We start from the raw sequence: 13,666 nt of genomic DNA, 5'->3' as shown, positions 1-13,666 counted from the left end.
CAACTACTGAAGCCTGCGCGCCCTAGAGCCTGTGCTCTGCAACAAAAGCCACCGCAATGAGAAGCCCGCACACCACCACGAAGAGTAGCCCCTGCTCGCCACAACTAAAGAAAGCCCATGTGCAGCAATGCAGACCCAATGCAGTCAAAAAAAATTTTTTTAATTGTAAAATTTATAAAAAATAAAAAAATAGTTCTGTGAATTTTTAAGACTTTTTTTCACGATCAAAGGCAGCTCATATGCAAACCAAACAATTGAGAAAGAATTTGGAAACCAGAGTGGTTATCTAAGGGCAGATATAGGACTCCGAGGATATTCAGAAACAGGGCATTCAGAAATGGCTTCACCTTTATTTATCCTTTTTCATAAACTTAATTGGCTACTCTAATGTCACACTTTGTACTAGCAAATCAGGAAGCATCTATTAATGTGTTTTTCTCTGCTGAATGGATGCCAGAGGTTACCCCTTCCTTTAGATAGCAACCAATCTATTTCAGTAATAAAAGTCATTGTCATATTAACAATGTTTTCTATGTGGGCTGTTAAGTTAGTCAATCTCCAAGACATAAAATTCATTCTCTGTCTAAATTATTTGCATTTATATCAGTTTCTGTTGTTTTAGGTTGAAAAATATTTCAACAGAAATTTATTTGGGTGACTCTTAATAGCCCATACGTTTGCATCAAACATGTGTTTCATTGACAGACATTTCTAACATGAAGTAATCTGTTTATGGCCATGTAGTCAAGATGCTCTTAATTTTAGAATGTTCTGATGAATGAAATCCCAATAGTTAAACAATGTGAAGGCATCTACATAGCTTACATGATTACTGAGATAGTGGTAGGTTTACAGATATAACATGTGAAAATATCTGTAAAATCATTTGCTCAGTTAAGATGCACACGTTATTTAAATATCAACCTCATAAATACATTCCAAAATATTATTATGTTAGAATTCCCTGTGTACTTTCCCAGTTCCATTTCATTCACACACTTTCCTTTCCCTAATAGAGAATCACCTTCTGATTTTCCTCCCATTTTCTCTAGCACATCCTGTAATCAAAGGTCCCACCTGAATGGTCAGAATTAAAAATAAGAGAATGAAAGAAATCGGCCAATTGTGTGTGCCCTACTCAGTCTACCAATGCCATTTCCCTACTGTATAGCTCCTTCTGCTTTTATTTCTATTATAAGCCTCCCTCCCTCCCACTCTTTCAAAATGTGGTCATCAGCAAAGGGTCAGAACTTTATTTACATAATGGAATGAAGAGACCGAGGAAAACAGCTAAAAGGAGTGCAACCAGTCTCTGGTTGAAAGAGTCATCCTCTCAAGAACTCATTGCCATTTAACAGGGATGATAACTTTGTGCAGAAGGACTTACTTCTCTACCAGTGTTGAGACGACAAAGCATCCCACGGTTAAATATATTTGTGAAACAATAGCTTCAAGGAGATTGAAGAGACATTGTTTATTGCAGAATTTCTCAGGCCATTTTAATGTCCTAATATATATATTCAAAACTTTTTCCTCCATAGAAAACTTTTTTCCAAGGAATATATATGCTATAGAGCAATATGGGCAACACAGTATTAAAGGAATAAAGCCCTGGAAGTATGAACTCGGGTTTTTGAGGTATTGACCATCAGGTAAGAGAAGTATGAGTCACCCTTCATAATGTCTCACATGGCCACTCACCTACTCACCTCGCAGCAGCCATGACGGCCATCAATTACAGAGCACCTGCTCTGCTGCAAGTATTACTAAGTGTTCTTTCCTCATTTCTTGGTGAGGTACAGAGAGGTCCTGTAACAGTTACCTAAGGTCATATGACTAACTACTAGGTGATTCAGGTAGGCTTTAAACTCAGAATGAGGAACTTAAGCCTAGATTTTCATATGCACCAGATCAGAAAATTATTCTCAGAGGTCACATAATAAAGTACTACATATGAGCATACTTTCTAATGAATCTTCTATATTTTCCCAAGGAGAGGCAGAAATGAAATGTGTGTTAATTGCTAACTTCTCAGAAGGCTGGCTCTCATAAAAAAAAATAGAAAAGCTGTCCCTTTCTCTCCATAATTATAGGAACTGTAGGTTACTTAAAACTAGAAATTTGCTTAGGGGCCCCTTTCTGTTATTCTCCTCACCCTTAGAGGTCTAGGTGAAACACTGTATAGATTTATACCCTATAAGGAATACACTGCTCAGACATAATTTAAACAATTTCAAATATATCACTAAAGCTTTACCTATACAACTATATCAACTATTATCTAACTATATGATGATATTAGAAATGCCTTTATCACAAAAGTTAAGAGTCAACTACAGTATGATCTGAGTCAACTACATTATGAGTCAACTACACTATGATCCAGTTTTTCTGTGTGTTGTTTTTTCTTCATGGGGCCGGGGAGGGGGGGGGGGTATAATCTATGATACAGTTGTGGACCAAGTCTCCTCCAAGGATAAAGCAATGAACATTAACTACATTTTTATTTTTGAAAATATAATGCTTAAACAGAATTAAATTCTCTAAATGAGAAAAATGTTCTTTACCCATCAACTATTTTTCCTCAAGACAACGCACAATTCACATATAGAACCACAGCATTTGTTTTCATAACAGATCACAGGTTTCATCAAGTTCAGTTTGTAGTGAATCCCCAGAGAATCATGTGTTTGAGATATTACAGTGTTTAATGTAGTGTTGACAAAAATTAAACAGGAGAACTGAAAGAACATTTATATGAGGCTCTCAATCCTGAGATTCATATGTATGTGACACCAGAAGTGCAGGGAATGAGCCATGTAAACACATTTCTTCCAATAAAAGTGAAAGCTGAATACCAGCTTATGCTGGATGTAATAATATTTGCCTTTTGCTAAGCACCTGTTATGAATGCTCCAGGCACTTTACACACAGAATTATATTTAATCATCATGATCCTAAAAAATAGGGTGCTACCCAATCCAGATATAAAAGAATTGGATCCTAGATAAGTAATCTGTTCAAAGTCACACAAGTAAGTGACAGATCCCATATCTGAGTTGATATAGGTAAGACATAGATATCAGTACAGATAATCAACTCACAAAGGTGAACACAACTTGTAGCCTTAGTTATCGTGTAAAATAACATTTATCAATGTTAAATTAGAAAAATGTATAGGAAACAGGTGAGAGATTAGGAAAGTAGTTTCCTCTATAATACAAATAAAATTTTTGATAAATTGTAAACTAATATTCTATAGGCATATCCAAAGATCTATCTTAAATTCCTTTTAAAAAGGCATTGTGTGTCTTTTTTAATTTTAATATCTTATACAGTTTAATACTAATAAAATTTCAGATATTCTCCTTCTCATAATTTCAATGCAGAGGTCACATTTTTCCAATTAATGATTCAAGGAACTAATTTTGTGATAAAATATTACCTGGAAAGACATTTCAAATACAGAAAGTAATGACTTGTTACATTTGTTCACAGGAGCACATCAGGAAAGTTCAACCTTCATGTGGTTGTAACATGAGTGAGTAGAAAGTTTCCAATTTTGTCAATTGATTTAAGTAACCCAAGTTACTATATACTTCTGAAACCTAGGACCTTTTTCACACAGAATTTTCTTCCCAAATTAATCCAATAGAATACTTAATAGAATTTCAAGTTGATTCTCCCCAAATCGGTATATGCATATAATGCAATTCCAAAGAAATGAAAGGCATCTGTTTTTGTTAGTGCAGATCCAGCAAACAGGAGATGGCTTATAAGCCAGAAATTCTTAGGGTCCTGACGCCAGTGTGTTTCAGGTGCCAACATCTGGTTCAGTGCCTTCCAGATTCCCTAGCTTCCTGATGGTGATAAGAAAGCAGTCACCACCCCATTTGCCCCTACCCCCTGCTCCAGCCCCCCACCCAAGCGGGACACTTAGGAAAACTGTCCCAGCCTATTTCCAAACTCCTTACATCAATTATGTAAAAACTCAATTCCCTATCTTAAAGTTCTTTCTGCTTAAAACTGCTAGATTATTTTCTATTAAATGCTTCTAAACGTGTTACACAGCATCCCAATTGTTTCATGGGAAGGAAAAGTGGACAAAATAATCTCTAAATGCAAGTGGCAAAACAGAAGAATAAATATCTATTAATAGCCCAGAAAATAAAGGAAAAGGAGATTTCTTGGGAGAACTTTCCTTAGCAGATATTGGCTTGGGAATAAACAAATACATTAGTAGAACAGAACACTCCAAATGCAAATTCCAGGATATACGAAAATTTGCTGTATGGCAATGGTGGTATTTCAATTCATTTGGAAGAGTAGGGTTCCTTTAATAAATGTTGATTTCTCAATTGGCTGCCCTTATTTTTTTAAAAAAAGAAAAACTTAAGTTGGATTTCAGCCTCATGCTATAAACAAAAATAAATCCCAAGCATACTACATGCAACTATAAAAAGTTAAATCCTAGAAAAAAAATGTAGAAAGTGACATTGGTCATTTAGGGGTTTATAAAAGACTCCTCCAGCCAAGACAGGAAACAGAACTAGGAAAGAAAATATACGCATATTTGAACCAATGAGCATTAAAATATATTCAGTGGCAACAAAAACCATAATCTAAATCATTTAGAAAGACTAAGATAAAGAAAAGTATCTGTGATTCATAAGATAAAGTACATGATATGTTCTTACAGTATGATCTTACAATGTGCTCTTACAAATCATTAAGACAGAAGACATGATAGAAATATGAGTAAATGATATGAAAAAATGCTAGTTAAATTTTACCTAGCATTCAAATAATAATGAAATGTCACTATTAATATACCTTCTGTGGGTGGGCATGAATGGGAAGAGGGTCTCTTTAAACTGCTGGAGGGACTGTGAATTACGTTACCATTTTTATGACAGTTATCTGGTAATATTTATATAACAATATTTTATAAGGGAGAAATCAAACCTTTAATGGATTTAACTGGGGTTTTTTTTTTGAAAGCTGAGAGCACTGCTATCCAACAGAAAATACAAGTCACAAATGCTAACCACATATGTAATTTTAATTTTGTAACAGCTACATTTCAAAAATAAAAACAGGTAAAATTAATTATAGTAATATATTTAATTTAATCCAGTAAGTGCAATATATTTAATCCATATAAAATGTAATCCATATAAAATGTAATCCATATAAAAATGACTGAGAGATTTTATATTCTACTTTTTTGTACTAAATCTTTGAAAACTAGTGTGCGTGTGTTTGTTTGTTTGTTTTTTTGCGGTAAGCGGGCCTCTCACTGTTGTGGCCTCTCCCGTTGCGGAGCACAGGCTCCGGACGCGGAGGCTCAGCGGCCATGGCTCACGGGCCCAGCCACTCTGCGGCATGTGGGATCTTCCCGGACCGGGGCACGAATCCGTGTCCCCTGCATTGGCAGGCGGACTCTCAACCACTGCGCCACCAGGGAAGCCCTTTTTGTTTTTTTTTTTTAGTGTGTGTTTTTAGATTTCCAGCACATCTCAGTTTGAACCAGCTGTATTTCAAGCGCTCAAGAGCCACCTTATCTAGTGTATACAGTGTTAGGCAGCATGGTACAGTGTTTTTTGCCCATCAGCAGACAGAAAGTATGTAAGATTTCACTGATCTGACATCACAGAACAAATCTGCATTCTACACCCTTGTCAGGGAATGCAATTTTGAGCTCACTGTCATTTATTATCAAAATCTTCTATGACACAACTAACATGTAACAAGAACAGTCAACATTTATAACTATACCAACCTGCTTGAATGTGCTTTTATTTAGCAACATTCAGTTATGTGGATTTGGACAGGAAGAATACAATTGGATAGACTTATGTAGGGTTGCTGTTTTATCAAGCGGGTATGACAAAAAGAGGTGGGTGAGAGTTGAAGCATGTGCAAAGATATGATTGTAATAGTGATGCATTGATTCCAATTTGGATAAAAAGGACGGGATGATCAACAAAAAATAAAGCTATGGAATAATCTAGCATTGAAACAAAGTTTCTATGAAATATGAAAAGTTTTAGAAACAAAGTTTCTAAAGAAATATGTTATCTTCCATTAACACTGATGCTTAGGGAGAGAAGGAGGTGGGGAGAGGGAAAAGGAATGAAGGAGGAGAAGGAAGGGGAGGAGAGGAGGAGGAAGAAGCACTCTGGAAACATGGAAAAAAAGAAGGAAAGAAGTAAGGGAAAAAATGAAACAGAATATTTAAACACATAAGAAAATCTATACATTAAAATGTGTTCCTAATGGAATTTATGGAACTTGTCTTTGAAAGTTTTCACAGGAGAAAATACCCTTTGGTGTAGTGCTATTAGCTTTTGAGTACAAGTAAATCATTATAGCAGCACAGATCTTAAAACAAAAAAATATATACATAAATAAAATTCTTTCCTTGGCCCACATCTCCTGCAGTGGCTACTTCCTTTCTACACTCTGGCAGCCACGCTTTAAAAAGTTGTCTACATGGCGTGCACATCCTCATCTACCTTCACCCTTCAACTCGCATCCCCTCTACTAAAGCTACTTACTTCTCTAAGGTCATCTTAAGTTTCAAGGTGCCAGATCCATTGGCTAAATTTCAGTCCTCAATTTACCTGACCTATTCAAAGAATCTGAGTCAGTTCACCATTCTTGCCTTCCCCAAACATTTTATTCTTGAATTCTTGCCGTTTTACACTTATCTTCCTCCTTTTCTCTTTAGCCTCTCCTCAATCATATTGGGTAACTCCTCTCGCTCTATCAATGCTTTAAATGTTTGCTTTACATGGTTCTTTATCCTGGGTCATCTTTTCTTTCTACTCTAAACTCTTTTTTTTCTGTTATCTTATTTACTGATGCAGTTTTAAAGACTGTATTTTCCCCAATTTTATATCTCCAGCCTGAACTGCCTTTCTGAGCTCCAGATCATAATATCAAATGTTTACTTGACATCGCTACTTGAATATTTCCCAGATATCCCAAATATAATATACGCAAAATTGAAATTGGATGTTCTCATGCCCTTACCGTTTCCTCCTGCTCTTTCAATCATTTCCATTGGAGTAAACGACAGCTTTATGACCCTCCAAGTTTTCCATGCCACAAACCTAAGACTGATTCTTCACATCTCTTTCCCCCTCAGGTTCTATATCTCCTACTATACCACAAAAAGTATGTAAGTAATAGTTCTTAATAAACATGTCCACTTCTCCCTATATTTTACTGGTTGATAAATTCCTAATTGTTCAAAACCTTTCCATTGTTTTGACCTCTTCCAATTTGTTGTACCAAAAGCAGGTTACATGATCTTTTTTTTTTAGGTTATAAATTCTCTTATTTTCACCTTCATTGATTTAGAAGGTGATTCAGAAGAAGAATAGCCTTTCATGTGATCTTCTAAAAACCAAAATCTAGTGATGTCATGCTTCTGTTTTAAAACTCTTCAATAGCTACTCATTATATTTACTTAGGGAACTTTGCTCACAGATTTATAATTTAGTTTCCGTTTACTTTTCCAGCTTCTTCTTCTGCAACTCTCCCCGTGGCTCATTATAAGACTGTGAATGTACCCTTGTCAAAACCTGAAAATCTTTTATCATTCTGAGCCTAATTCCTTCATCTACATCACTACACTTAATTGATCACACCTGAACTTCATTAATTTGTGCCTATCTCCCCAGTTTGGTAAGAGCACACTGAATTTAATCTTGTTTTCCAAGATGATCATTAACCCCATTATTAACATATCATCTGTAACCTAATGAGGATACTAAACTTTCTACTCTATTACTAAAAAAAATATCTTAATCAAGGACCAATCTCTGAAGTACAATGCTGATTACACTGCTTCAGATTGATATTAATCCGCTGACAGTGTGTATAAAGTTTTCACAATTGCCTGTCAGTGATGCTATTTTTCATCATATGCCGGGGGATTGCGATAATAGTCAGTAAATTATGCTGCTTTTGTATCTTCTCTTCCTTTTTTACCAAGATAAATGTCATAAGCATCCTCTCTGTGTGCCTCAATTTCAATACATTCTAAAAATTTGTCAGAAACAGTATGCTGTAAATTTTTCAGATAAATAAAAACAGAGTTAACAAAACAAAAAGTCTATTGCTAAATTTTATAATTAACGTAATTCTGTAACTATAGTACATAATGCAAAACTCTAGACTTCTTAATAGTGCTTAATTCTTATAATATTAACCTTTGAATGAAGTATTTCCTCACCAACTATAGAGACTTCAAGTTTAGAGACAAAAATAGCTGCATGCAGTTTCTTCAAATATCAACAATAAAGCTAGAAAACTCCAAATATTCTTATCTAGAGGAACACAAGACTTACTCATAAGGCACCCTACTTTCAGCACATAAAAGGAATAGACCTAATTCTCAGATTGTTTTAACTTTCAATGGAAGATGCATAGAAGACATCACTTGAACAATAATAACAACTTTCTAAAAGAGAAGAAGCTTCTGTGAACAGGAGTGACAGTGTTTGAGAAATGAAGTTATTCTAACCCAAACTCTTTTTTTTCCTCCAAAGAGGAGACGCTCATTCAAATTAGTCCATGTAAAGAGAAGGTCATTGCAAGGACGCCACAGGCATTTCATGAACAGACAATATCAGAACAAGGGCAGCTGGGTCTTACTTGGTCTGGAAATGGGAAGTCAGAAACTAAAACTCCTCTCTTTGGTCTTTCAGTGCTCCTTAATTCTCTCTTCTCGTCTTCTTTCTAATTATCCACCTTGCACATGAGTCAACTAGCTGTCAGCCTCTACTGTGTATCATCACACATCGACCTTCCCCTGACAACAGTCTCATTATCTCTTGTTTGAAAGAAGGGCTTGGTTGAGGCCAACAAACCTTTAAATGTGTGTGCCAGACAACACACATCACTGGTCATGAAGCAGTCCATGGACTGGCTGCCTTTGAATCAAGTGCCTATTCTTGGCCAAAGTAACTGTTTCTGGAATCTGGGCTGTTCATGGTTCTACCCATTTTACATAGGTATGGATGGACAGGATATGATAAAGGAAGGGTCCTCTGGTCTACAGAGAAGTGCCTGGAGTAGTGAAAGTTCTAAACTCTTACTGAAAAGTAATGAGGAAATTAAGGAAATTATCTCCTTAATTGAAATCAATGTACATTTTTGCTTCAGTTTTATCTCACTCACTTTCCCAACTGTGACCCAATGGTTCACGAATTGTATTAAAACTGTAGTTGTCTCCTGAGATTTTTTAATTACATGGGTCTACTAAATCTAAATAAAATGTGATTGGCCAATGTAGAAAATGTATAAATTTTAGGGATTCTTCATACAGTCACAAGAAATACGCTACAACAGTGGTCCCCCAACCTTTTTGGCACCAGGGACCGGTTTCGTGGAAGGCAATTTTTCCGCTGGCTGGGCGGGGGGCAGGGTGGTCCAGGCGGTAATGAGAGCGATGGGGAGCGGCAGTGAAGTGTCCCCTTGCTCCCCTCCTGCTGTGCGGCCCAGTTCCTAACAGGCTGCGGACCACTAACGGTCCACGGCCTGGGGGTTGGGGAGCCCTGCTCTACAATGTGTCATTCCAGTTCCATGATTTTATAGAATCCTACCACTTTGATATGATTTGTTTCTCCATATCTTTGATGTTGGTGCTTCACCCTCCACCCCAAACCCTAAAACAAAATTACACGTTTTTTTAGGAAATGAAAGAACACAATGAATTATTAAATGTTTTCATATGATTATATGGAACAATATAACTTCTTGTCCAAAGTAGGTGCTAATCCTCTGATGCTCTCAACTGTCAAGGTAATGTGATATCTATATGATATGAATTCCAAGTAGAAACGTAATAAATGGTAGCTATTAAAAGAAGGCCAAAATTTCAAGTGGTCTGACACTATGCTTTCTTCTGAAAGTTAGACATGATCCTAAGGATAAATTCAAACAAAAAGGGAATGAGGATATTGATCCCAACCAAAGGATGAAGTTTACACCTCAGGGTAGATCATGACCAAACGAAATCAGGCAAATGAAATTCCAAGTCAGGAACTGTTCTTACACTTTTCAGTATGTCTTCCTTATAAAATGGAACACATAAATCATGAAGCAATGAGAATTACTAATATGGAAAAGAGGTACAGGAGCTTAAAAGAAAGGAAAATATGGCACATGCTTAATATGATAAAACAAAACTTATTTTAATAAACTGGAGCAAAGAAAATCTTATAAAAGACCACAAGGCAATGATGAATTACTTCTCATGATTACAAAGGGAAGTGGTCTTTCTGGATTATCTCAATTTGGAGCACTTGGAAGCAACAATGATAAAGTGGTAAAGGTCTAAAAGGCTCATTATTTTTCTCTGAGTCAAAAGTAAGTACAGGAGGGTGTAAGTCCATACAATATCTGTTATTTTCACCACCTGGACTATTTCAGTGTCTGCAGTAAAACTTAGATACCATTCTTTACATTTAAAACAGGAAAGAATTACAAGGCCATATAATAACTTATTTTTAAATAATAACTTCCAGAATGTTTGTCCTTCCTATTCTTATTTCATAGTTGTCTCCAAAATTACTATAAGATATTCTATAATTTATGAAGAAAGTAATAAAATAGCAACTGTAACTTAGATGATCGGGCAAAAGCCATTTAAATTCTCAAAACATGTGATTTATATTTGGCAGGAATGATATTCTTTACATTCGATTTTTTTTAACCCAACAGTAAATATTTTGGTAAAATAGATCTTCCATCTTCTTATAATTTGATGAAGTATCCCACAATTTTATGTTTGATGCTTATTTTTTTCACATACATTTATTTTTTTTTAATTGGGTCACAATTGGTACTCTGTGATATGGGGAAATAAAACACACTCTCATTTTGTCCTCTTAAATTCCCGCTTTATTCTCTCCTGTAACTGCCCTAGTTTAAACCCTTTTAATCCATCTATCCTTAGTTATTCTCATTGTGGATTCCTTCTTTTTCTCCTCTCAAAACTATTAACCACACTATTTCCCCAAGATTATGACAATATCTTACTACAGAAGTCACACTCCCAAATTTTTTTAGTGTGGGAGTTTGATGGCTTCATTCTTTTAAGTTTTTCCCCAAGTCACCGTGAGGCAGCTTCTCAATAAGAACTCTATCTTTTACATGTAAATATGACACTACTGACCAACGACCAAGGAAGTAAAACTAACACGTATCAAGCAATTACTCTTTGCTATGGCACCCTGAAAAGCACTTCACATGCATTTTCTCCTTTAATCCTCAGAAACATTCTTTCAAATAAATGTTGCTTTGTACCCACTTTTGCTTTTTTAATGGACCATTTGGGATAATGACAGATTGATTGATTTATCCAAGATCGCAAAGCAGATATGCAATGAAGCTGGACTGAAGCAGTCTGAGCCCAGAGGCCATCATAAGTAGGGTATGATCACCTAAAGCACATGTTCAGATACATGTGGCAAGAAAGGTCCCTCTGCTACCCCAAGTATGACGCCCAGTATGCTGTTGTGTACGCCTGAAATCCTAAGCAAGTAAATATTACAGAATTATCCCATATTAAAGTAAAAAGGCCCTGAGAGAGCTACCTCTCTTTAAAATCTCAGCATAAGTAAGCTTATCTCAGAACCTTTCTCGCTGGTCTGAAGAAAGCAAGTTTTACCAGCCACTAGAGTTAAATAGGGTATTTCCCTGGTAGGAGAAATCTACCTTGTTGGCTATGTTGGAAGACTGTAGTTAAGAGTAAAGAGCTTCAAATCTGCAAGAACTTTAGGACACAAAGGAAAGACCTAGACAAACCATGTTTCTCACAAGCAAAGATGCAGTCCATCAGACCACAGTTTTCAGAATGTTAATGTTCAACGTTTAGAAAGTTAACATATTAAAATGTGAGACAGAACAGATGCTTTCTGCTTTTAACCTAACAACTGATCTCTCTCTTCATCAGAGGCATCAAATAATAAAAAATACAAAAACTATGGGGTAGGGAGCAATCTGTGCTTTAATAAACAGTCCTTATTGAAGGTAGCAGTTTAAATTTAAACATTAGTTTTGGAATAAAGCAAGGAAGGAACTTCTCTTTTGGACATTAGTGGACAGTATCTAGTTAAACATAAAGCCAGAAAATAAAGTCTAAGCGGAATTTTCACCACTGTGCACCATTTTCACACTGTCTTAGTTCTGGGTATCGTATCTTTTCTGCTTCCATTAAAGGACAAGTTGGACACTCAAAGATTTCTCTGATGGCAGTAAACACAGATATTGTCATTACAAATACACAATACACCTAATGCTAGACATATAATCTTCATAGGCATGAAACTGTATTTACCACTTTAAACTGTGTTTGCCCATTTTACACTCATATCACTACACAAGTCTTGGGGGTGGGCAGGTAAAGATTGTTGGTGAAATGATGAACAGGATCTTCAAATAGTTATTGGTTATGGGACTGTGGGCAAATCACTCCCTGAGTCTCAGTTTTCGCATGTCTAAAATGAGGCAGTTGGACTAACTGACCCTTAATGTGTCACATTAAGCCAAAGTCTAAGATGCTGTGGAGACACTTGCCCAAAGCAGACACAGAGGTCACACGGAAAGGTATCCATTTTTTAAAAAAGGATTAATCAGAAATAGTTCTTTTAGAATACTCTTCATATCTAGGAATGGCATGGGTTAATAACAAAAAGATAGCTCAGTATAAGAAAAGTGTCATTACCTGAGCCAGATGAGGAGACAAATGAAGCAAGTAATAAATACCATATTGGAAGGACCAAAGGAGATGGGGGGAAACGCATGGGAGGAACAGGGCTACTCAGGATGAGACAAAAGTTGGTTCACATCACTCCAGCATTATTCACAATGGCAAATACTTCAAAGTATTACTTGAGTATTAAGTGAAATAATAGTCATGTTCTGGCTAAAGTGCTCCATCTAGAAGTTTGAAACAAATTGTAGCTGATTCTATTTAACTAAATTGTTCAGTTGAAATTACAAAAGAGCTAACCTACTCAAGGTTCAAAAGACAAGGCTGGTTTATTTACTGAACCAAGCACAGATGCAGTCCATCAGACCACAGTTTTCAGAATAATGTTTAACATTTAGAAAGTTAACATATTAAGATATAATTCCTTTCTTGCCATTTCCATTGCCACAAATACCCCCATTTTAACTGAAAAAGTCTTTTAAAATTTATATATGAAAAAAAACACTTGCCAAGAGAAACAGCTAAAGCCATCATTTCATTACTTAACAAAATGCTAATAAGCTATGAGAAACTCCATTCAGCAAATTAATAGAATTTCACTCAGATTTTCTTATCGCACATCTCAGTGTGAATATCTCCAGGAATCTTAATATCCAAGTGAAGCCTTTTCTTTTTAATTTTCAAAACTGAACACTTTTTATAATCAGTGTACAATTCACAAATGCATTTGACATACTTCAAAAAGGAATGAAAACAAGTGCCTTAACTTCTGTTTGACCCATAAATGCATTTATGTATTCAACCGAACGGACTGCTTTTCCTTTCAACAAGTTAAGAAAATCTGTGTTTCGAGGAGTTTTTACAGAAAGTAACCTGTCTGATTAGTAGGTCACAGGCCAAATTTACCGGATTGGATTTTGGGAGACCTGGCAGGTA

Source organism: Grampus griseus (assembly GCF_964374135.1).
Source record: "Grampus griseus genome assembly, chromosome: 4".
Classification (NCBI taxonomy): Eukaryota; Metazoa; Chordata; class Mammalia; order Artiodactyla; family Delphinidae; genus Grampus; species Grampus griseus.
This window is presented reverse-complemented; position numbering follows the sequence as displayed.